Here is a 20,830-nt window from a genome sequence, read left to right as displayed (position 1 = left end):
TCATTCCTCTTGGGTTTTCCACTTTGGACTCTACCGATGTGCCCTGAGAGTCCATTTCAGATGCTGAAAACCAGACACTACTACTTGCGTCTCTTAGGTTGTGTTGAATTCACCTTCTTCTTCTGGATCCTTCTCTTCAAAACTCTTCCTGCCCAAACTCCACCCTCCCTGCCAGGTCTTGGATGAGGGTGGGGCAAGAGAAGTGCCCAGGGTGCAAATTTAGGGAGGCACTCGCTCTTAGGGGCATGCAACCTGCTTCCAGCCCTGCACCCTGATCACAAAGGTGCTGTTCACACTGTAGATCCTTCTGTTTACAGTGACTCTCCCCCACCCCCTGAATATTCATTGGAAAGACTGATGCTGAAGTTGAAGCTCCAATACTTTGGCCACCTGATGCCAAGAGCTGACTCATTGGAAAAGACTCTGATGCTGAGAAAGACTGAAGGCAGGAGAAGAAGGGGACAACAGAGGACGAGATGGTTAGATAGCATCACTGACTCTATGGATGTGAATTTGAGCAAGATCCAGGAGACAGTGAAGGACAGGGAGGCCTGGCATGCAGTCCATGGGGTTGCAAAGAGTCAGACGTGACTTGGTGACTGAACAACAACCTCCCCGCCCCATCCTGCTCCAAGGCTCAGTTCAGATATCAACTCCTCCTGGATGTCTCCTGCTCTCCACAGTCCTCCCCCTGCCTCCTCCCTAGTCCAAGGTGGTCCTCTGTGCTCAAACAGCATGGTGAAGACCGCACAACACAGTGGTTGCCAGAGCAGGCTCAGCATCAGAGTCCTGCTGTGCTGTTTATTATCTGCGAACTACTCTCTGAGCCTGTTTTCATGCGTTTCAAATGTGGTACCAACTTCACAGGAGAGCTGTAAAGATTAAATGAGAAAAATGTTTGTAAAGTGATCAGGAGTGATTGGTTCAGGGAACTCAGTAAGTGTTCGTTATTATGACTTTGTTTATATTTCCTTCTAAAGCACTCCTATACTTAGAGATGTTTTCTAATTATTTTCCTGTCTTTGTCTTCATTATATCATAAGTTCCTCGGGCCAGGGAAGAGGAGTAGGAGGGAGAGATGAAGGAGGAAGAAGAACCCCCTGGATGACATTTAGCAGGAATGAAGGCTTATCTGTGACATAACTCAAGGAAAGAAATGACAAATCCTCTGGGAAAAGTTCTGGGCAGGAAATCTGGAGCCTTGGGCTCGAGTCACATGGTTCCAGGGATGGCATGGTGCCTGCCAGACTCACGTCCACTTTGAAGAAAGGCTGCCCAGACCACAAACCCGGCTGGGGCTCTGGTTTAGACCATATAGTCCCTCCGGCCTCTAGAGGTAGCAGATGGGGGCCAGCCCTGAGCCAAGGGTTACCATCTCATGTAGTAGATGGTGACCTTTAAATAATAGCCCAGCACAGCCATCTGAGACAGGCCAATTAGAGGCTCTCTTGAAACAAGGAACAGAAAGAAATTGTCAGGTGACAGAGGGAGGTGAGGTAGGGAGGTCAGGCTCCAGCGAAGCCCTGAGTGGAGATGAAGAGCAAGGACCAGCAGTAAGCAGCAGCCTGGCTGGAGGGAGGGAGGAGCAGGGCTGTGCGGAGACCGGGAGGCTGTGAGCAGTAAGTCCTAGAGCTGCCTCTGGTGTTTGCATGCCAGTCCTTTGGAGAAGCTCCTTTACATGTGAGCCAGAGGGGTCAGTTTACTGTTCCTGGCCACTTGATGAGTCTGACTCTACTTATCTTGGCAAGTCTCTGCTCCTCACTGGGCCTCAGTTGGCCTAGACCATCCTTAAGGTCCTCCCCAGATGGATGTTCCCTTTGAACATAACATGGAATGGTTTTTAGGTTGTGGGCCACTGAGTTTAGCATTAGTTAAGCATGCCCATGATACCCTAGGTCCCTAGAGAGCTTCAGTTCAGTTCAGTCGCTCAGTTGTGTCCGACTCTTTGCAACCCCATGAACTGCAGCACACCAGGCCTCCCTGTCCATCACCATCTCCCGGAGTTCACCCAGACCCATGTCCATTGAGTCGGTGAGGCCATCCAGCCATCTCATCCTCTGTCGTCCCCTTCTCCTCCTGCCCCCAACCCCTCCCAGCGTCTTAGTGGCTGGTTAAGGAGCCTGGAGGAGGAACCCAGCACACACCTGGCTTTGAATCTGAACCTCGCCCTTCCGTTGCATCCTTCGTTGGATCACAGAAGAAGTGAGGAATCAGGCTGGGTGTTTCTCCAGTGTCTTTTGGCTGCTGAATGCCCTACCTGTCCCCGGAACACTTTCCTGGAGCTGTGTCAGCATTCAGAGGATTTCAGTGCCAGGTCTGCGCCAAAGAAAGTACCACTCCAGGAAGAATTTGAACAAAGAAAGTTTCCTTTTTTGGTGTTAAGATTTCCTGCCTTCCAGCTGTTTGGCTTTCAGCCTGTGCCCTGCCTTCATCCCTCTACTCTAACGACTATGTTGATAATAACACTTTCTTGCCTTTTTATGGGACTTTGTACTTTTCAGGGCCTTTTCATGCTTGTTATCTTATTTGATACAGAAACCCAGGGAGGATGGGCAAGAAGGAGGGATAGAAGGTAACACCTATCATTTCTCCCATGCCATCTATCCCCTTAAAACAATGTATTTTAAAAGAATTTAGAAAAATTATCCCTTTGTTCTTTTTAATTTTGTTTCTGCCACACCACCCAGCTTGTGGGACCAGGGAGCAAACCCACGCCCCCTGCAGTGGAAGCTCGGAGTCCTAACCAGTGGACTGCCCTTTCTGCTCTTTAACAAACAGATGGAAACGTTGAGATTGAACTTGATTTGCCCAAGATCACAGAGAAAATTAGTGGCTGACTGGGTTTAGGAGGTTTCCAATCATGGATCATACTTGAGTAGGACTTGCCCAACACCATCTTGCAAGATGCTACTGGTCATAGCAAGGTACCTCTGAGAAAAGTGGTGTTTTGGGCACGGCTGCTCCTTTGAGGCTTCCAGGAGTCATCCACAATCTTACTTCTCCAGGCCCTAGAGAGACTTGACTACCCCCAGGTGGCCTGGATAGCAACAGGAACCCACAGAAGTAAAGGTAAGACATAAGGATTCAGTAACAGTTCCTCTGGTATCAGTCAGGATAAATGCCATTGGAAGAGTCTGTTTTCTTGTTTTGATTGCAGAGCACTTGCGGATGGGTAAGACAGGAAACGTTGAGAACTGCGGGTTTATCCCTCCATCATCTCCTCTGGAAAAGAGGATGCAGAGGGGATAGTTCCTACCCCTCCTCCCTTCCGAAACCCTCATTGGCAGCCAGGGCACACCCTTCCCCGACCTGTCTGTGTTGGGCCCCCTACCAACCGTGCTCGTTTTCGATTCCCACCTCATCATTCCAGAGCCCATCCCTTCCAGCCACAGCATGGAGTCCAGTTATCTTGGGAGGCAGGCAGTAAGTTCTCCATCACACGGTTCTGATAGGGAAAGATGAGGAAGCAGAAGGAGCATGAGACTTTCTCTGTGCTCTCTCAAGGGTCCCCCATGCTCCTGCCTCAGTGCCCCAGCAGGGAGCTTAATGTGCTTGCCTGTGGCATCACCCAGCTCAACACCGGCAAACAGCACACCTGGGCAGTTCATCATGGCAGTCAGCTTAGTGGCAGGGCAATACCATGCCAGTCTGGGTGAGGACAAGAAAACTGAAAAGGTGCTTGGAATTCAAACAGAGGTAGTTTATTTCAGAGAACTGGTTGGCTTGAGGGAGCAAAAGGGTAAGGTGGAGAAGACTAGAGATTAGTGGCTGCAGGAAGCCTCTACCACCCCTAGATCTGGAGGAGCAACTGGAAGGGTGCTACTAGAGCCAGAAGTGCTACTGATGCTACCGGGTTATTGCTTTTGAAATGATGCTGCCGGCAGAACTGCCAGGGGTCACTGGAGCCTAGAGCCACCTCTCCAATACCACTGATACTTTTGGAAATACTGAAGGCCTCTCAACCCATAATCACCAGCTGCTGCTAGAGTCTCCAGTGGATACAAAGAGAAAATGTTCACATCTCCTCCAGCCATCCCATCTCCAGCCATACAGTTTCCCACCTGTACTTCCCACTGACTGAATCTGACCAGAAGTCAGCTAGCAAGAGGAGACTGGGAAATGTAGTTTTCAGGGCCCTTCAGGGCCTGGCACTCTTCAGTACAAAGAAGAACATGAAAGAGTCTAGACCGGAGCTCAGAGCAAACAGGCAAATGACTGGCACAAATGCAATTGAAACTTACAACTAATTTCGGCACCTAAAGGGACACATGTACGGGACATCGGTTGACTATCTCATTTCTCCATTTCCCCCTTTCCAACAGCCCCTGATTTCCTTTTCAGGATCCAAGTATTTCCAGGAAGCTGACTCTATCAGGGAAAAGGAGGGCTGAGCTGGTCAATCCTACTGGCCAGAATGACTGGTTCAGGGTGGTTGTATGAACTCAGCCTGTCCAATCACAGTGAATCTCAGGATTTTCTTCTCAGGAGGAAAGAGTATCCCTCAAGGCTAGGAGACTGATGTTTAGGTACATGTGGAACCCACATGCTTAGGGAGCTCTGGCATACTTGGTCAAGCTCATGTACCTCAGGGTGCCAATTGCTGGTCACAAAAAAGACCAGTTTACAAGCATCATGGAAAACTCTGGAAGGGAAATGAAGTTCTAGGAATCAGCTATTCTTCTCCTGGTCTCATCCTGGAACAGTGGTTTACAATGTTTTACTGTACCCTCAATAAGAAATAAATTTTATAGTACACATGTATTACTAACTGGATATATAACTGAAACAGAAGTTTCACAATAGTTTCCACAGTATTTACCCTTGCTATGTGTAATTAATTCAAATTTTCAATTCTATGCTATTCTTCTTCTTTTTTTAAAATAAAGCTGGTTGCAAACTTCTAAGTGGGTTTATGATCTACTAATAAGCTAGGACCTGCAATTTGAAAAACATTGTCCTAGACTATGCCATCATCAATTGCTGCAAAATTTGACTGTTAATTTTAAGCATCCTGCTACTGCTAAGTCACTTCAGTCGTGTCCGACTCTGTGCAACCCCATAGACAGTAGCCCACCAGGCTCCACCGTCCCTGGGATTCTCCAGGCAAGAACACTGGAGTGGGTTGCCATTTCCTTCTCCAATGCATGAAAGTGAAAGGTGAAAGTGAAGTCGCTCAGTCATGTCCGACTCTTCACGACCCCATGGACTGCAGCCTACCAGGCTCCTCCATCCATGGGATTTTCCAGGCAAGAGTACTGGAGTGGGGTGCCATAACCTTTACTAACTTTCCTGCCTCTGTACCCTTATTCTCTTTCTTTGCTCTGAATAAAAGTACACAGTGCCCTAACTCAGAGGCCAACCTCTCACCCATCTGTGCTGAGGACCCCAAAATCTTACCGCTGCAGATCTTTTCTCTCTCTTTCATTGTCAATTTCTGCCTGTCTACTAGAAAACGCACAGTTTACAAAATTGCTCTGGAGTTTGCCTTTTTAAAACTAAAACAAAGTGAAAGTGAAGTCACTCAGTCGTGTCCGACTCGTTGCGACCCCATGGACTGCAGCCTACCAGGCTCCTCCGTCCATGGGATTTTCCAGGCAAGAGTACTGGAGTGGGTTGCCACTTCCTTCTCCAGGAGATCTTCCCGACCCAGGGATTAAACCCGGATCTCCCTCATTGTAGGCAGACGCTTTACTGTCTAAGCCACCAGGGAAGATAAAACAAACCAACAAATAAAAACTCCCCTTGACCCCATTTCAACTTCTACTTCCTTGAGTAAAAACAGAGTAGATGTGGTTGAATGGGACATGAAACAAAAGGGTGGCCTAGAGGTGAACTCAGTAGAAAGGGTAAGGACCTCGCCACGATGGCAAGCAGCGGGTGTTCCAGGGAGAAAGGCATCATAATTTCTGTAAGCGTACAGAAATCAGAAGTGAATTCTGACCCGAGAACTGCCTTCCTTAATTTCTTCTTTGGACACTTCTGCTTCCTGCTTCCCAAATCTTTGCTGTTGGAGCTTGGACTCTGGAATCAGGGAAGCTCAGGTTCAACCCCAGCTGTGCTGTTTCTGAACTGGCTAACCAGGAATAAGTCACATCTCCTCTTTAAGTTTCCTCATCTGTGAAATTAGTCTAAGATCTATCTTATTGAGTGGGATAAAGATTAAATGAAATCAATATAGGTTAGCTCCTATTAACTTCCCTGGTGGCTCAGATGGTAAAGTGTCTGCCTACAATGCAGGAGACCTGGGTTCGATCCCTGGGTCGGGAAGATCCCCTGGAGAAGGAAATGGCAACCCACTCCAGTACTCTTGCCTGAAAAATCCCATGGACAGAGGAGCCTGGTAGGCTACAGTCCATGGGGTCGCAAAGAGTTGGACACAACTGAAAGACTTCACTCACTTATCTCCTCTTATCATCAAGGCTTTCCCTGATCACTATGCAAAACCTCACTCCCCCACTAACAATCATTACCCTTGTGACCACTTGTTGAGCAATCCCTCTGTGCCAGGTGATATGCTAGGGACCATACAGGGTTTCCCTGCCATGAAGGATTCCCCGGCACCTTCTCATTGTAGAGATTTCTCTTTTTGATCATTTAATTAACATTTTTAGAGTGCATACCATGCACCGAGGAGTGGACTGGCTTACTTGCATTCATTCATTCTAGCAAATGTTAATTAAACGCCTATTATTGTGTCTGGAACTTACTAGGTGTTGGCAATACCAAGATGAACTTGGCTCTGAACCCTGAAGGGTTCACAATCTAGTTGCACAGTAAGTGCTGTCATGAGGATATTTTGTGAGATGTTCTTTCCTTCTAGTTTCTTGGTCTATGCAACCCTATCTTTGGCTCCAGACCCTTGGCTGACTGTTTCTGATTGTGTTTTTCTGGCTTGATCTTGGAGCCCTACCTTCAGGACATACCTTTGGGTTCTAAGCTCCCCTCATGGCCATCAGGATTAAGATTAAATTTTTTTGTTCCCTGTCTTTCCCTTCCTGGGATTCCCTTCCAGAGGAAAGATACTTAACAGATGTCCAGAAGACAGGAAAATTGCTGGTCTGGCTCTAACCCCATCACACTTTGAATACTTCTGTCTTAATTCACTCCATCTCCTAATTGCTAAACTCAGCTGACTTATTGTCCCTTTGCAATCTTTTGCCCCTTTCTCTCTTTTTGGTATCATGTATTATTCACTATGGAGAAGGAAATGGCAACCCACTCCAGTGTTCTTGCCTGGAGAATCCCAGGGACAGGGGAGCCTGGTGGGCTGCCGTCCATGGGGTCGCACAGAGTCGGACACGACTGAAGTGACTTAGCAGCATTATTCACTATCCTTTGCATCTTTCACTTCTACAGCTCAGAGGGGTTAAGGAATCTGTTCAAATTTTAAGAAGTAGAGTTGAGACTTGAACCTAGATCTGACTGACTCCAAAGCACATGCAATATCCAATACTCCATGCTTTCTTCCCAAACAGACCAGCAGTGTGATCTGACCTGTCCAATATGTAGTCATTAACTACATAGTTTTTCAAATTTAAATTAAAATAAAATGAAGCAAAAAATTCAGTTGCTCGGTTGCATTCATTGTCTTCACGGGCTGAACAGCCACATGTGGCTGATGGTTACACAGATATAAAACACCTCCATCCCTGCAGAAAGTTCCCCTGGATAGTGTTGGTTTAGATAAAGAGCAGGACAGCACTGGATTAGATGGTGTTCTGTCCTCGGGCCCCTTCTTTTGATTCCTTCCCCTCTTATTTATTCTCAAGGAGTGGGCAGCCCTTGTTTGGTCTGCCCAACTCTCTACTCCCGCTTTTCCTCCCTACTTGCTATCACACCATATTCGCAGCCTTACAGTGGCTACAGCCATACTTACACATGACCCTGTGTCCCACAATGATGCTGATTGGTTCAGGGGTAAACATCTGGCTAAAACTAGTCCAAGCAACAGTTCTTTCTCCCAGGAAGTTGAAATTGAGCCTAAAATCTAATCACCTGACTGATCTCTTAAATGGAGGTGCCCTGGGATCCAGGGGTGACCACATTTTCTTTGATTTGGATTGGTAAAACCGGTCTTCAGGGAGATAAATAACAAAACAATTATACATATTGGGGAGGGTTGGATCTTGGAGCTCAAAGGATGTCAGGCCTCTGTGTCCTTCTCTTTCTCTAAGATCTGCCTTCCTCTGTGATGCCTTTGTGCTCAGGCAGGCTCTTCCTGTAAAGCAGAAGTGGTAGCCACCCACAGATCTTTATGACTCAAGACCTACAGAAGAAAAGTCTTGTCTCTCTATATTCTACATCTTTAGGAAGGCTTTGCTTAGCTTGGTTTGAGTTAAGTGCTCAGCTGTTCAGAAACTGCGATCTGTCTTAACAAGGGCTCCTAGAAAACAAAACCTGAAGAAGGGATTAAGTGCTAAAGCTTTATATGGGATGCACAACGCTAGGGCAGTGAGGATTAGGGGACAGGGAAGCAGGAAAAGATGGTAAGCAATGCAAGGAAATGTTTCTTGCTACTTCTTCACAATGAACTGTAAAGAGACACATCTAGTCTCTGGACAGGTCTACCCACTCGACGGGCAGAAAGCCTTCGGACTGTATAGAGAAACTATACCTTCAAACAGTCCATCAGAGGAAGGGAGGGAAGAGTAAATTGTTTCTCCATTCATCATAGTTGGCCCTGAAGTGAAAGTCGCTTAGCAGTGTCTGACTCTTTACAACCGCATGGACTATACAGTCCATGGAATTCTCCAGGCCAGAATACTGGAGTGGGTAGTTGTTCCCTTCTCCAGGTGATCTTCCCAACTCAGGCATCAAACCCAGCTCGTTCGTATTGCAGGTGGATTCTTTACCAGCTGAGCCACCAGGGAAGCCTATATATAGTTGGCCCCATGGGCAGTTAAATCTCTGGTACAGGTTATATCTCCTGTACATCACCGACCCCTTCAGCAGCTGCTTTGGAAGCCAGATCTCTTGCTCTGCGAGGTGGTGTGTCCTCAGGGTCTGGAAAGTGCAAGAGAAGCCAGACTATCCATGCTTGTAACTAGTTGGCTTCAGCCAGTGGAACTATGAGCCTCACTCAGAGCTTGTCAGCCATGTCTGTGGTTGAGGTGGACCAAGCATCTAATGGTCTGGGAGGCAAATGATGCAGAGAGACTCTGAGGAGGCCCTGGGCCAAGGTGTGGGGCTCATGATGACTGGTCAGGGTGGGTCACACACTTATCCCTATGGTTGATGGGATACAGAGGAGATGCTGTGAGCTCCTCCTCCCTCCCGTCAGTTCAGATCCTCAGAAAACAGACCTCAAGACAGGGTTAAATGCAAGAAATTCAATACGGAAAACACCTGTGAGAGACAATGGGGAGCCAGACCTGAGCGAGACTGGGAGAGGACCACCCAACAGTGAGCCAGGTCTGACCCTAAGTGAAGAAGAGAGAAGGCAGGAGTTCTAGGTGGAAGCACCTTAGACTGCAGTGCAGCTTCAAGGGAAGTTTGTGAAGTCACTGAGCCGTCCTTGAGCCAAAGTCATCATCAGAAGAGCGTCACTTATCCTAGGCAGATGCCTGTCCAAAAATCCCTGCTGTGCTCAGTCAGTGGCCAGCTTGTGGGAAGTGAGGCCTGGGGGTGAAGGGCAATGGATCTCAGAGTGTAGCACGGATTTCAGAGCTCAGCAGCTGGGCTGCAAGTACAGTGTCATTACCATTGGAAAGGGCAAGGCTACTGAGCAGGCAAGACAACAAGTGTCCATCCCAGAGCTCACAATGTCCCACTTGACACGCTCTGGAGAAGTCCAGAAATCTTCATCTGGAGACTGCCCTACTCCCAGGGGTGAAGCCGGGGGTCATACCACACACCTTCACTCCTCTTGCTCCTCACCTCTGCAACAGCAGACCAACAATCAAGTGCTTCAGTCCTCCGTCGGCAGCGTCACCTCTGCATTTCTATCTTCCTCCCTCCATTCTCACTGCTACTGATGTGCTCAGGCTCCTGTTAGATCTCGTCTTATGTGGAAGTCTCCAACTGGTCATTCTGCAACCCCACTCCATCCTGTTATCTCTGCCAGATAGCCACTTCGTGTGTTTGTTTTGGTAGCACTGAGTTTTCATTGCTGAGCGCAGGCTTTCTCTAGTTGCGGTGAGCCAGGGTGACTCTTGGTTGCAGCGCATGGGCTTCTCAGTGCGACGGCTTCTCTCTTTGCAGAGCACAGGCTCTAGGTACCAGGGCTTCGGTAGTTGCAGCACATGGGCTTAGTTGCTCCGCAGCATGTGGAATCTTCCTGCAGCAGGGATCAAACCTGCGTCCCCAGCATTGGCAGGCAGATTCCTATCCACAGGCACAACTAAGGAAGCCCCATGTAGTGGTTAAACACAGTTTTGACCATGTCATTCCCATTTGTAAAAACTTCTATCACTGGGAATGTAAAATGGTATAGCTGCTGTGGAAAACAATATCGTGGTCTCTCAAAATATTAAACATAGAATTACCATCTGATCCAGCAATTTCACTTCTGGGTATGTACCCCAAAGAGTTGAAAGCTGGAATTCAAACAGATATTTGTACACCAATGTTCACAGCAGCATTATTCGCCATACTCAAAAGACAGAAACAACCCAAATTCCATTGCCGGATGAATTTATAAGCAAAATATGCTATATACACACAATGGAGTACTATATTCAACCATAACTAGAGATGAAAGTTTGCCTGAAAGGCTGTTCGACAAGAGGGCCCAGTCCTCCTGAGGTCTCTCAGGGGTTCAGGTCCACATCTTTAAGCGGTGTGGGCAGGAACAGCATTCAGGGGCAGAATGGCGGGGCTTGAGAGCCAGGACACTCCTGGCCTGATGGCTGCTGGTTCTGAAGGTGTCCTTGCCCTGATGCCTTCACGTTGGGCTGCTGAGGGGAGCAAAAGAAACTGAGAGGTGAGTCATTAGCGCAAGGCCCTGGTGGCAAGGCCCTTGTCCCATGTGCCTTTGCACCTTCCTCAAGCATGTGTGTTTTCTCTACCCTCTTCTTCCTCCCTCCAAAAAAGAAAGAAATGAAAGTTTTGGATGTGCTATATGACATGGATGAAACTTGAACACATTATGCTAAATGAAACATGCCAGACACAAAAGGGTAAATTTTGTATCAGGTTGGCCAAAAAGTTCGTTTCGGTTTCTCTGTAACGTCTTGTGGAAAATCCTGAACGAATTTGTTGGCCAGCCCAATATAATTCCACTTATATACTTGGAATAGTCAAATTCAAAAGGAGAAAAGAGAACAGGGGTTCCTAGGAGCTGAGGGTGGGGAGGATGGGGAGTTATTGTTTAATGGGCACCGAGTTTCAGCATGGGATGACGAAAAAATTCTGGAGACAAATAGTGGTGACGGTTGCACAATGATGTGAACGTACTTATTGCCAATAAACTGTACTCTTAAAAGTGATTAAAATGGTAAAATTAAATAAAAACAATAAGACTTCCACCACTAAGTCTCCTTAGCAGAAAATAAAACCCAAGAGCCTTAATCTGACCAAAATGCATTTTTCCAGATGATGCTTTTTCCCTTTCCATCATCTTCTTTATTTCCTCCCTCAACCCCCTGCTTCCTATACGTGATCTAGTGGCCACCTATACATGGCATGCTCTTTCCATAATTCTACACATTTTTAAAATGTCACATCCTCACAAATCTTTCCTGAATTCTTCCCATTGTTTCATACTAAGTGGAAGTGATCTCTTCCTTTTTGAACTCCCACAACATGTGAATTATATCTCTCTTTAGCACTTACTGGTCTTCTTTAATATCAAAGATGCCATACACTGAGATAGAGGGGTGTAGCTTAAGGTATTCTAGAGAGGTCCCTCTATAGTTTTAACACTTTAGGGAATCTACCATCATCTCAGAACTGGGCCTGTCTTGCCATCTCAGAAGCCAGGTTTTAATAGCAAGCACAGAGTGGAACCATCTCCCAGGAGGGCTCTTATATTCTCTCAGTTCACAAAAATGGATAGTTACATACACCAGGATCTAGTAGATTAATTTACAATGAAAAATGCAATTATCAAGAGAACTGGAATCCTCTAGGTGGTAGATCACTAAATTCTGTCCCAGAGGCAGGACACTTGCTGGGTGAGCACAGAATCACACCAGGAAGGCATATTGATCTTAAGGAGCATTTCTTAGCTGAGGCACCCAGAGATAATTCACCCACTGTAGGGATGACATGGACAAGAAAATCTGAATGCCCAGGTCAGTCTGACTGAGACAGGGCTTAGAGGGACAACATTAATGCTCGTTTCTGCCTTGTTTTCAGTTGTCATGTCTGATTAAGCCCTTTAGTTCACAGAATCTCTCTCCAAATAGGATACAGACTATTGTTTGACAGAATAGTCTCCAAATACGGTACAGAATGGTTGGCTGACAAGATTGATTAGGTTTCTATTAAATTACGATCATATCTGCCTTGAGATTCCTCTCATATGAACTGGATCAGCGTTTATTTTTGATCACGTTTGTAGATAAACTCTTGGCTTACCCGAGTGTGTGCATGTGATATGTGTGTGTGCTGAGTCATGTCCCACTGTTTGCGCCCCGTGTACTATAGCCCACCAGCTTCCTCTACCATTTCCCAGGCAAGAATACTGGAGTGGTTGCCATTTACTCCTCCAGGGAATCTTTCAGACTCCAGGATCGAGCCTAAGTCTCTTGAATCTCCTGCAATGGCAGGTGGATTCTTACCACTGAGTCACCTGGGTTTCAGAGCTGTGTCTGCCAGTTTAGGCTAGCTAAATTATGCTGCAATAACAAACAACTAAAACAATCTCAGTAGCTTATTAACAAAGATTTATTTCTTTACTCACATTACATGTCGTGTGTGTCAACTGTGGCTCTGCACATCTTCATTCTGGGACCAAACCTGGAAAAGTAGCCCTATTTGGAACGTGATCCTCTCATGACTGAGAAAAAAATATGGTGGAATCATGAGATGGCTCATACATTTCTGCTCAGAAGTGGATCAAGCTATTTCTACTCACATTTCATTAACCAAAACAAAGTCAAGCTTGAGGACATTAGGGTGAGAAGTACAACCTTCTAGGGACAGGCCAGATAGGGAGGGTTTTGTTTATTTGTTTATTGGCTGTGCTGGGTCTTCGTGGCTGCACAGGGGCTTTCTTTAGTTGTGGCAAGCAGGGCTACTCTCTAGTTGTGGTTTACCAGCTTCTCATTGTGGTGGCTTCTCTTCTTGTGAAGCACGGGCTCTAGAGCACGGGCTCATGAGTTGTGGCTTAGTTGCTCTGTGGCATGTGGGATCTTCCTGGATCAGGGATGGAATCATGTCCCCTGAGGCAGATTCTCAACTGCTGGAGCACCAGTGAAGTCCCTGAGGGAGAATTTTAGCAAAGGAGGGGCAGAGAATATTGATAATCACAGTCTACAGCAAGGACTAATACTCAGGCTATATGTATTAGTGTGACTGTTATCAGTTATAAATATTAACTGTTAAAATACTGAAATACTTTTGTGCTAGTTGGTAAATAGCTCCAAGTCTCCTGACAACTCCTCCACTGGGACCTACTACCCACAAACTGGCAACTGAAAGCTTAACATCAAGCATAGACGGTATCTCCAGGACCCTTCCTGGACTTCACACCTGGTAGATCAGTGCTTGAACACCTGCTGTTGTTTAATGTTTACTATCGTCCTTAGATAATTTCTTCTACTATGTAAATTTTTATTAGTTTAATTCTGAGGGCAACCTGATTTCCATGCTCCCAGAGGGAAATTGACTACAGCCCCTATATACCGCCAGTGTTTGCTTAGTCACTAAGTTGTGTGCAACTCTTTGTGACCCCATGGACTGTGGCCCACCAGGCTCCTCTGTCCATGGGATTTCCCAGGCAACAATACTGGAGTGGGTTGCCATGCCCTCTCCCAGGGGATCTTCCCCCCCCAGGGATCAAACCCATGACTCCTGCACAGGCAGGCAGATTCTTTACTGCTGAGCCACTAGGGAAGCCCATCTACTGTCAATACTTAAATATAATAATGATAACTAATAATACTAATTTGTGTTGTCCCCTGCACATTTTTACTTCTCTTTCATAAGCACAGTATATGTAAAAATTGCTCAATAAATATTTGTAAAAAGACTTACCTAGCTTTTCCCTATTAGCCAAGCTTATTTATCTCAACATACTATTTCTTGAGTCTGTTTTTAATTTTTATGCCATTTCTCATGTCTGAAAATATCATTATCACTACTTTGAAATACTTTTGCAAAGCACTCTCTCTTAAACTGTTTCATTCAATATCCCTGACACTCTGAGGTAGGAATTAGATCACTTTACAGATGAAGAAATCAACAAGACTTAGTGAACTCAAGTGTCTTGTAACTAGTTAGGTTTTATTTATTCATCAAATATTTATTGAGTGCATTAAGTGAGATTTATTAAGGCTGGATTTGAAAATAATTTCCCTGGGAAATGGTAGAGGAAGCTGAATTCAAGTCAAGGGTTTAACTCCACTATTCTCAACAACTTTATCACTGGGGTCATAAACTCAAAGGAAGGAAATAATAATAGTGTATTGATGTTATTGTTGAGGAGCCCCGCAAAACAAGTCTCAGAAGTCATTTGTAAACTTCAAGGTAACCACCAGCAAAAGCAGTCTTATTTGTGCTTGCAACCTAGTGCACACTGTTTCACTGTGGATGATTCTACTCAATACATATTTGATGTATTTATATACAGATTTGGGGACTATTCAAACTGAGTTTCGCCACTAACTATCTGAGGAGCCTTAATTAAGTTACTTAACATTTTGGCACTTCAACTTCATCACCAGTAAAATAGAAATAATGCTAATGCCTTCGGACTAAGTAGTTGTGGAGATTAAAGCGGTAAAGTATGAATACGAATGGTGGTTGCAGTTCAGTTTCCAATTGTTTTTAAAGAATTTTTAATTCTGCCTTCAAGTGACAAAAACAATGTGCATATAGACGTAAAGTTACAAGGTGACCATTCTAGGAAAAGTGCTGTTCTTTATTTTGAAGTATATCTTTACAGTTTTAAATCCCCTTTTACGGTACTGGCAGCTGTCTTCTTTAACGGCGCACTTAATCTGGCATTCCCCATGCCGCCCTCCATCCTCCAGCTCTGTTACCTCCTAAATTAAAAAAAAAAAAAAACCCACGAAAAACTTATCTATTCCCCTAAAACTCAAAAGCGTGCGTACCATAGCAGAGGTCCACAAAATCTGAATACGCTGTCTAGGACCCCGCTAGATACCTCTGGACTCTGAAGGGGGCGGGGTCAGATGGCTCAAGTCTCACCAAGTCGTCGCCCCTTCTCAATTCTCGCGAGACTTCAAGCAACTAAGCTTCTGCGCATTAAAGACACTAGGAGCCAAGGCGCCAAGGGAGGGGGAGGGGAAGCGGGGGGAGACGGTGCGAACGGCGTGGCCGCCATCTTGTTTGTACCCCGGCTTAGGGCGCGCTCCGTTCTCCGTGACGCACGCTTCCCCCTCCCCTCCGTCGTGCCCAGGCCTCTGCATTGCCCGACTCCGCCGGAGCGCGGGGGCGGCTCCTGCTCTTCCCTGGACTTCTGAGCCGAGGCGTGTGAGTGTGCGGGAGCGACCGCGGGTGGGAGGGGGAGAGGTGAGCGGCGGTCGCGGGGGGAGGGGCGGCGCTTCCCGCCCTCGGCGGAGACCTCACTTCCCTCGCGTGGCTGCTCCTGTAGTTCGGTCCGGCCTGCCCACCGCCATGTTGTGTTCTCTCTGGCCCGCCGCCGTAGCGCTCGTGGGGTCCGTGCGCCTTGTCGGCCCGGCTCGCGGGCTTTCTCCCATTGGCGGAAGGCGACGGCGGGGGGGCTCGCTCGTGATTGGTCGGTGGCGGGGAGGCCGAGGACCTGGCACGTTATTGGTCGCGCTGGCTTCGGCCTAGGGGTTGTCAGGGAATCAGAGGCTGTGGGGATGCGCGCGTCTTCGTCTCGGTCTGCCGAGCGATGACCACTTACAGCGCAGGCGTGGGGTGGAGGTTGGGGGCGAGCCTAGAGGCCTTAAGCCGGGAGAGAGGGTGATGGTCTGGCAAGTACTTCAGGAGTATCCTATGCGTGGCTGGGAGTGGGAGGCACTCCAAATTCCTGAGGTGCCCTCCGTGGAACGTGCATGGCCTGGGATAGGGGCGTGTAAGCCACAAGGGTGCCAGGCTTGGAAACGCTGAAACCTGAGTTACAGGTTGAGACGATCTTTGAGATCCAGGGGTGCTAGACTTGGAGTATAACACAGGGAATGACCCTGATGTCCACAGATGCCAAATCTGAGAGCATAGTATAGAAAGAGAGGGCATCAGGGCCCTAGAGACATATCCGATGAACAATAGGATCAGATCAGGAATTTTGCTAGAGAGTGCCAGTGCTGAAACACAGGTTTTGGTGAAACCCTGGAGTCCGTAGTTACCAGATTAGGGCTGTGGTTATGGTGTGAGGAGGAAGTAAACAAATCCAGGCCGTTCAGTTCAGTGCAGTCGCTCAGTCGTGTCCGACTCTTTGCGACCCCATGAACTGCAGCATGCCAGACCTCCCTGTCCCTCACGAACTCCCGGGGTTAACTCAGACTCACGAACATCGTGTCAGTGATGCCATCCAGCCATCTCATCCTCTGTCGTCCCCTTCTCCTCCTGCCCCCATCCCTCCCAGCATCAGAGTCTTTTCCAATGAGTCAACTTTTCGCATGAGGTGGCCAAAGTACTGGAGTTTCAGCTTCAGCATTAGTCCTTCCAAAGAAATCCCAGGGCTGATCTCCTTCAGAATGGACTGGCTTGATCTCCTTGCAGTCCAAGGGACTCTCAAGAGTCTTCTCCAATACCACAGTTCAAAAGCATCAATTCTTCGGCGCTCAGCCTTCTTCACAGTCCAACTCTCACATCCATACATGACCACTGGAAAAACCGTAGCCTTGACGGCCCTTTGTTGGCAAAGTAATATCTCTGCTTTTCAATATGCTATCTAGGTTGGTCATAACTTTTCTTCCAAGGAGTAAGCGTCTTTTAATTTCATGGCCGCAGTCACCATCTGCAGTGATTTTGGAGCCCAAGAGTCTGACACTGTTTCCACATCTATTTCCCATGAAGTGATGGGACCAGATGCCATGATCTTAGTTTTCTGAATGTTGAGTTTTAAGCCAACTTTTTCACTCTCCTCTTTCACCTTCATCAAGAGGCTTTTTAGTTCCAGGCTGAGAGGGAGGCAATCTATTGGATAGGTGTGCTTGTTCTTAATAACAGAATGCCCAGCTTAGGGGGCACAGCATTTAATAGTGACAGATCTGTAGGAGTGAAAAAGTAGACGCATTTAGGGAAACATTTTCAGATTGGGAATCATATTAAGAGAGTAGTTATAGATGATGGGGTCTCAGGACCATGCTGCTAGTTTTAGGTATTCTATAGGAAGGTTTGTGGCTTAGACGGTAAAGAATCTGCCTGCAGTACGGAGACCCAGGTTCAATCCCTGGGTTGGGAAGATCCCCTGTAGAAGGGAATGGCAACCCACTCCAGTATTCTTGCCTGGAGAATTCCATGGATAGAGGAGCTTGGTGGGCTACAGTCCATGGGATCACAAAGAGTCCGGCGCAGCTGAGTAACTAACACACACATGTAGTTTTACTGCTCTAGGAAAGTTACAGATCAGGGCTCAGTTTCCAGGTTTCCAAAGCTACTCTTTCTAGCAAATATCAGATACTTGGCAATTGTTTGTTTGAAAGGATGTTGTTAGGTTCCTCTTTAGTGGAGGAGCACTTGACAGATCCTAGATCTTGACACATTTATTTCCTTTTATATATGTCTAAAAAGCACACCCACCCTCATACACACTAAAGGAAAATTTTTTTCATAAGCAGCTCGGAGCGAAAATAAGCTAGTGCATAGCATCTTGCATCTTGTCTTATGTAACAGGGTTTGTGAACTCTGTGGTTCATATTTAAAAAAGATTTTTTTAAAATTGAGAGTTGTTAAGAGTCAGCTTGTTGGGGGTACATTCCTTTCTCTTTGAATTGTAGTAACTTGGATTGTATTATGTTTGCTCCTCCTGAGGTTTGGAGATCATGGAAACACATTTGTTAAACCTCTGTTTTTCTAATTTGTTTTTCCTTGTCTATTTTAGGTGGTTCTTTCAACTTTAGATAGATATTACATTTCTGTTTTCAAGAAACTCCTGTGATTTTCACATTTCTCAGTTTTATGTGAACGCAACTAAAATTTCAAGACAGAAGGGGAAAGTAGTAGAGGAAGGGGATTGACATTTTGGAGTACATTTAACACATTTTCTGTTAGGTAGACATCCTCATGTTGCAGATGAGAAAATTGAAGATCAGAGAGGTAAGTAGCTTCTCCAGTGTTGCTCAGTGGTTGAGCTGGGATTAAAATTCAAGTAGCCTGATGTCAAAGCTTGTAGTTTTATCTGCTGTGTCTTGCTATCAGCATAAACCTAACTTGTCAAAACTCTCAGGTAGTTTTACATTTCACAGTGGATCATTTTTCCTTGACTTCTGGATGTTAGGGATGTATTGAGTGGGAGAATTTGAATAAGAAATTGTATTTATTTGAATAATTACAATAAGAGTTTGTTGTACTGTTCAGACCACAGAATGATAACCATATAGAATATTGTTTCTTCAACTAGGTGTTTAAATTGTATCCCTTGGTTTCTATTGTGAAGGGAGAGATTAACATAGTAAACTGCTGGAGTTTTTCTGAACCCAGGTAGGTGAAAATATGTGCAGAAAATATGTGCAGAAAGTTTAAGAATCTGCATTCTTTAAAACCAGGCTTCAAAATATTGTTGCCATAGACTTTCTGTATATGGAAATGTTTAATGCTGAGCAGTGAAGAACTACCAAGTACATAGTGTAAAGAGCTCACTGGGGAACTTTTTCCAACATCACCATTCTTTAGCACATTTGTTTCCAAACACTGCTGCTGCTGCTGCTAAGTCGCTTCAGTCGTGTCCGACTCTGTGTGACCCCATAGACGGCAGCCCACCAGGCCCTGCTGTCCCTGGGATTCTCCAGGCAAGAACACTGGAGTGGGTTGCCATGGCCTTCTCCAATGCATGAAAGTGAAAAGTGAAAGTGAAGTCACTCAGTCGTGTCCAACTCTGAGCGACCCCATGGACTGCAGCCTACCAGGCTCCTCCATCCATGGGATTTTCCAGGCAGGAGTACTGGAGTGGGGTGCCATTGCCTTCTCCGCTCCAAACACTGGGACCTATCAAAAAACCTAGTGCCTTCTTCAGACTGGGGTGATTGTAGGATATGCTTATCCTCAATGACATGTAAATTGAAACTGGATACAACAGAATATTTGCAATTCCAGTTTTTCAAGGAAACATTTAAATTCAGGTTTCAAGTGAGTTGGAAGTCTTATATAATTAGGTGAGGGTCCCCTCCCTCATGCTTGTAATTACACTGCAGTGTGGAAGATGAATGTCAAAAGTATGAGGGCAAATAGGACGCCATGCGTTTTGTACACTGGTCATCGCAGCTTCATTTGGTTTAGTCATTAGGTTAATCAAATATTGTTAAGACATCCATTAGCTAGTTTCTTTTTTAGCAAATCTGAACGAGGTTACAAAGACAGGCATATACGTATATCATTTTTATTCAGCAAGCATTTCTTAGTGGTAGCTCTTCAGAACCAGTATACCTTTCTGCATTAGCCTCTATACATTCTACATTGTGTGTGTGTGTGTGTGTGTGCGTGTGTGCGCGCGCGCGCGTGCATGCGCGCACACGCTGTATCACTTTAGTTGTGTTTGACTCTTTGAGACCCTATGGACTGTGGCCTTCCCCAGGCTCCTGTCTATGGGATTCTCCAGGCAAGAATACTGGAGTGGGTTGCCATGCCCTCCAGGGGATCTTCCTGACCAAGGGATCAAACCTGCCTCTCAAGTCTCCTGTATTGGGAGGCTGGTTCTTTACTACTAGCGCCACCTGGGAAGCCCTACATTCTCCATTAACCCATGGCCAATCGCTGGGCCTTGTTATCATTTGGAATTAACCACCCTAGAAATCTTGAACTCCCAGGAGGTCTGAGTTTATACTAAAACCTTGTGAATGTCAGCTTTGTTTCTAAGCAGAAATCATACTAATACTTCGTGTGTGTGTGTGTGTGTGTGTGTGTGTGTGTGTGTGTGTTAGTCGCTCAGTCGTATCCGACTCTTTGTGACCCCATGGACTGTAGCCCGCCAGGCCCCTTTGTCCTTGGAATTCTCTAGGCAAGAGTACTGGAGTAGGTTGCCATTTACTTCTCCAGGAATACTTTGTAGACTATTTCTGTGTCATTTTATTTAATCCTTACGACAAATAATCATTACCTTATTTGTTTACACATTTCCCATTTGGTCAAAACTAATTCATCGTACTAGAAAAGCTTCAAGATTTCTTACCCCATTTACAGAGAAGTGGAGTCAAAGTGAAATGTGGGGCTGAGGTAGGAGGTGGGCTCCAGGAAATGCAAAGAGGAGGCTGAAAGTGAAAGTTAGTCACAGAGTCGTGTCCCACTCTTTGTGATCCCCTGGACTGTAGCCCACCAGGGTCCTCTGTCCTTGGAATTCTCCGGGCAAGAGTACCGGAGTGGGTTGCCATTTCCTTCTCCAGGGTAAGAGCAGGCTGGATGATTGTAAATGTCCAGTCTGGAGCCCGTCTGTCTCTTGCTTCAGGGCCATGGTGTATGCTGTGTGCTTAGTTGCTCAGTCATGTCCAGCTCTTTGCGACCCCATGGACTTTAGCCCACCAGACTTCGTTGTCCATGGGATTCTCCAGGCAAGAATATGGAAGTGGGTTGCTATTCTCTT

General features: G+C 46.2%; 1 protein-coding gene and 1 long non-coding RNA gene across 7 annotated transcripts in view; one reads left to right on the top strand and one right to left on the bottom strand.

The window, feature by feature from the left end:
• Nucleotides 1-493: 493 nt before the first annotated feature.
• Nucleotides 494-15,416, bottom strand: LOC102389167. 5 transcript variants are annotated; one of them, XR_006551960.2, is made up of 5 exons: nt 13,200-15,416; nt 12,845-12,940; nt 8,615-10,895; nt 3,358-3,445; nt 494-3,222 (listed from the first exon to the last, which is right to left on the bottom strand). It is a non-coding gene; the product is annotated as an uncharacterized LOC102389167 (long non-coding RNA). The 5 variants fall into 5 exon arrangements; XR_006551959.2 differs by having other exon boundaries at nt 8,615-12,940; XR_006551961.2 differs by having other exon boundaries at nt 9,463-12,940.
• Nucleotides 15,417-15,444: 28 nt separating this feature from the next.
• The window catches only part of NFYC (nuclear transcription factor Y subunit gamma), a 64,943-nt gene continuing 59,557 nt past the window's right edge, over nt 15,445-20,830 (top strand). The window contains exon 1 of one of the 2 annotated variants that reach the window (XM_006047941.4): nt 15,445-15,600. The gene's annotated coding sequence lies outside the window, so the exon portion shown is untranslated. The remainder of the gene's footprint in view (nt 15,601-20,830) is intronic. The other variant, XM_006047939.4, reaches the window with a different exon arrangement.

Source organism: Bubalus bubalis, chromosome 6 (assembly GCF_019923935.1).
Source record: "Bubalus bubalis isolate 160015118507 breed Murrah chromosome 6, NDDB_SH_1, whole genome shotgun sequence".
NCBI classification, from domain to species: domain Eukaryota; kingdom Metazoa; phylum Chordata; class Mammalia; order Artiodactyla; family Bovidae; genus Bubalus; species Bubalus bubalis.
The sequence above is the reverse complement of the archived record's forward strand: the minus strand, read 5'-3'. Positions and strand labels throughout refer to the sequence as shown.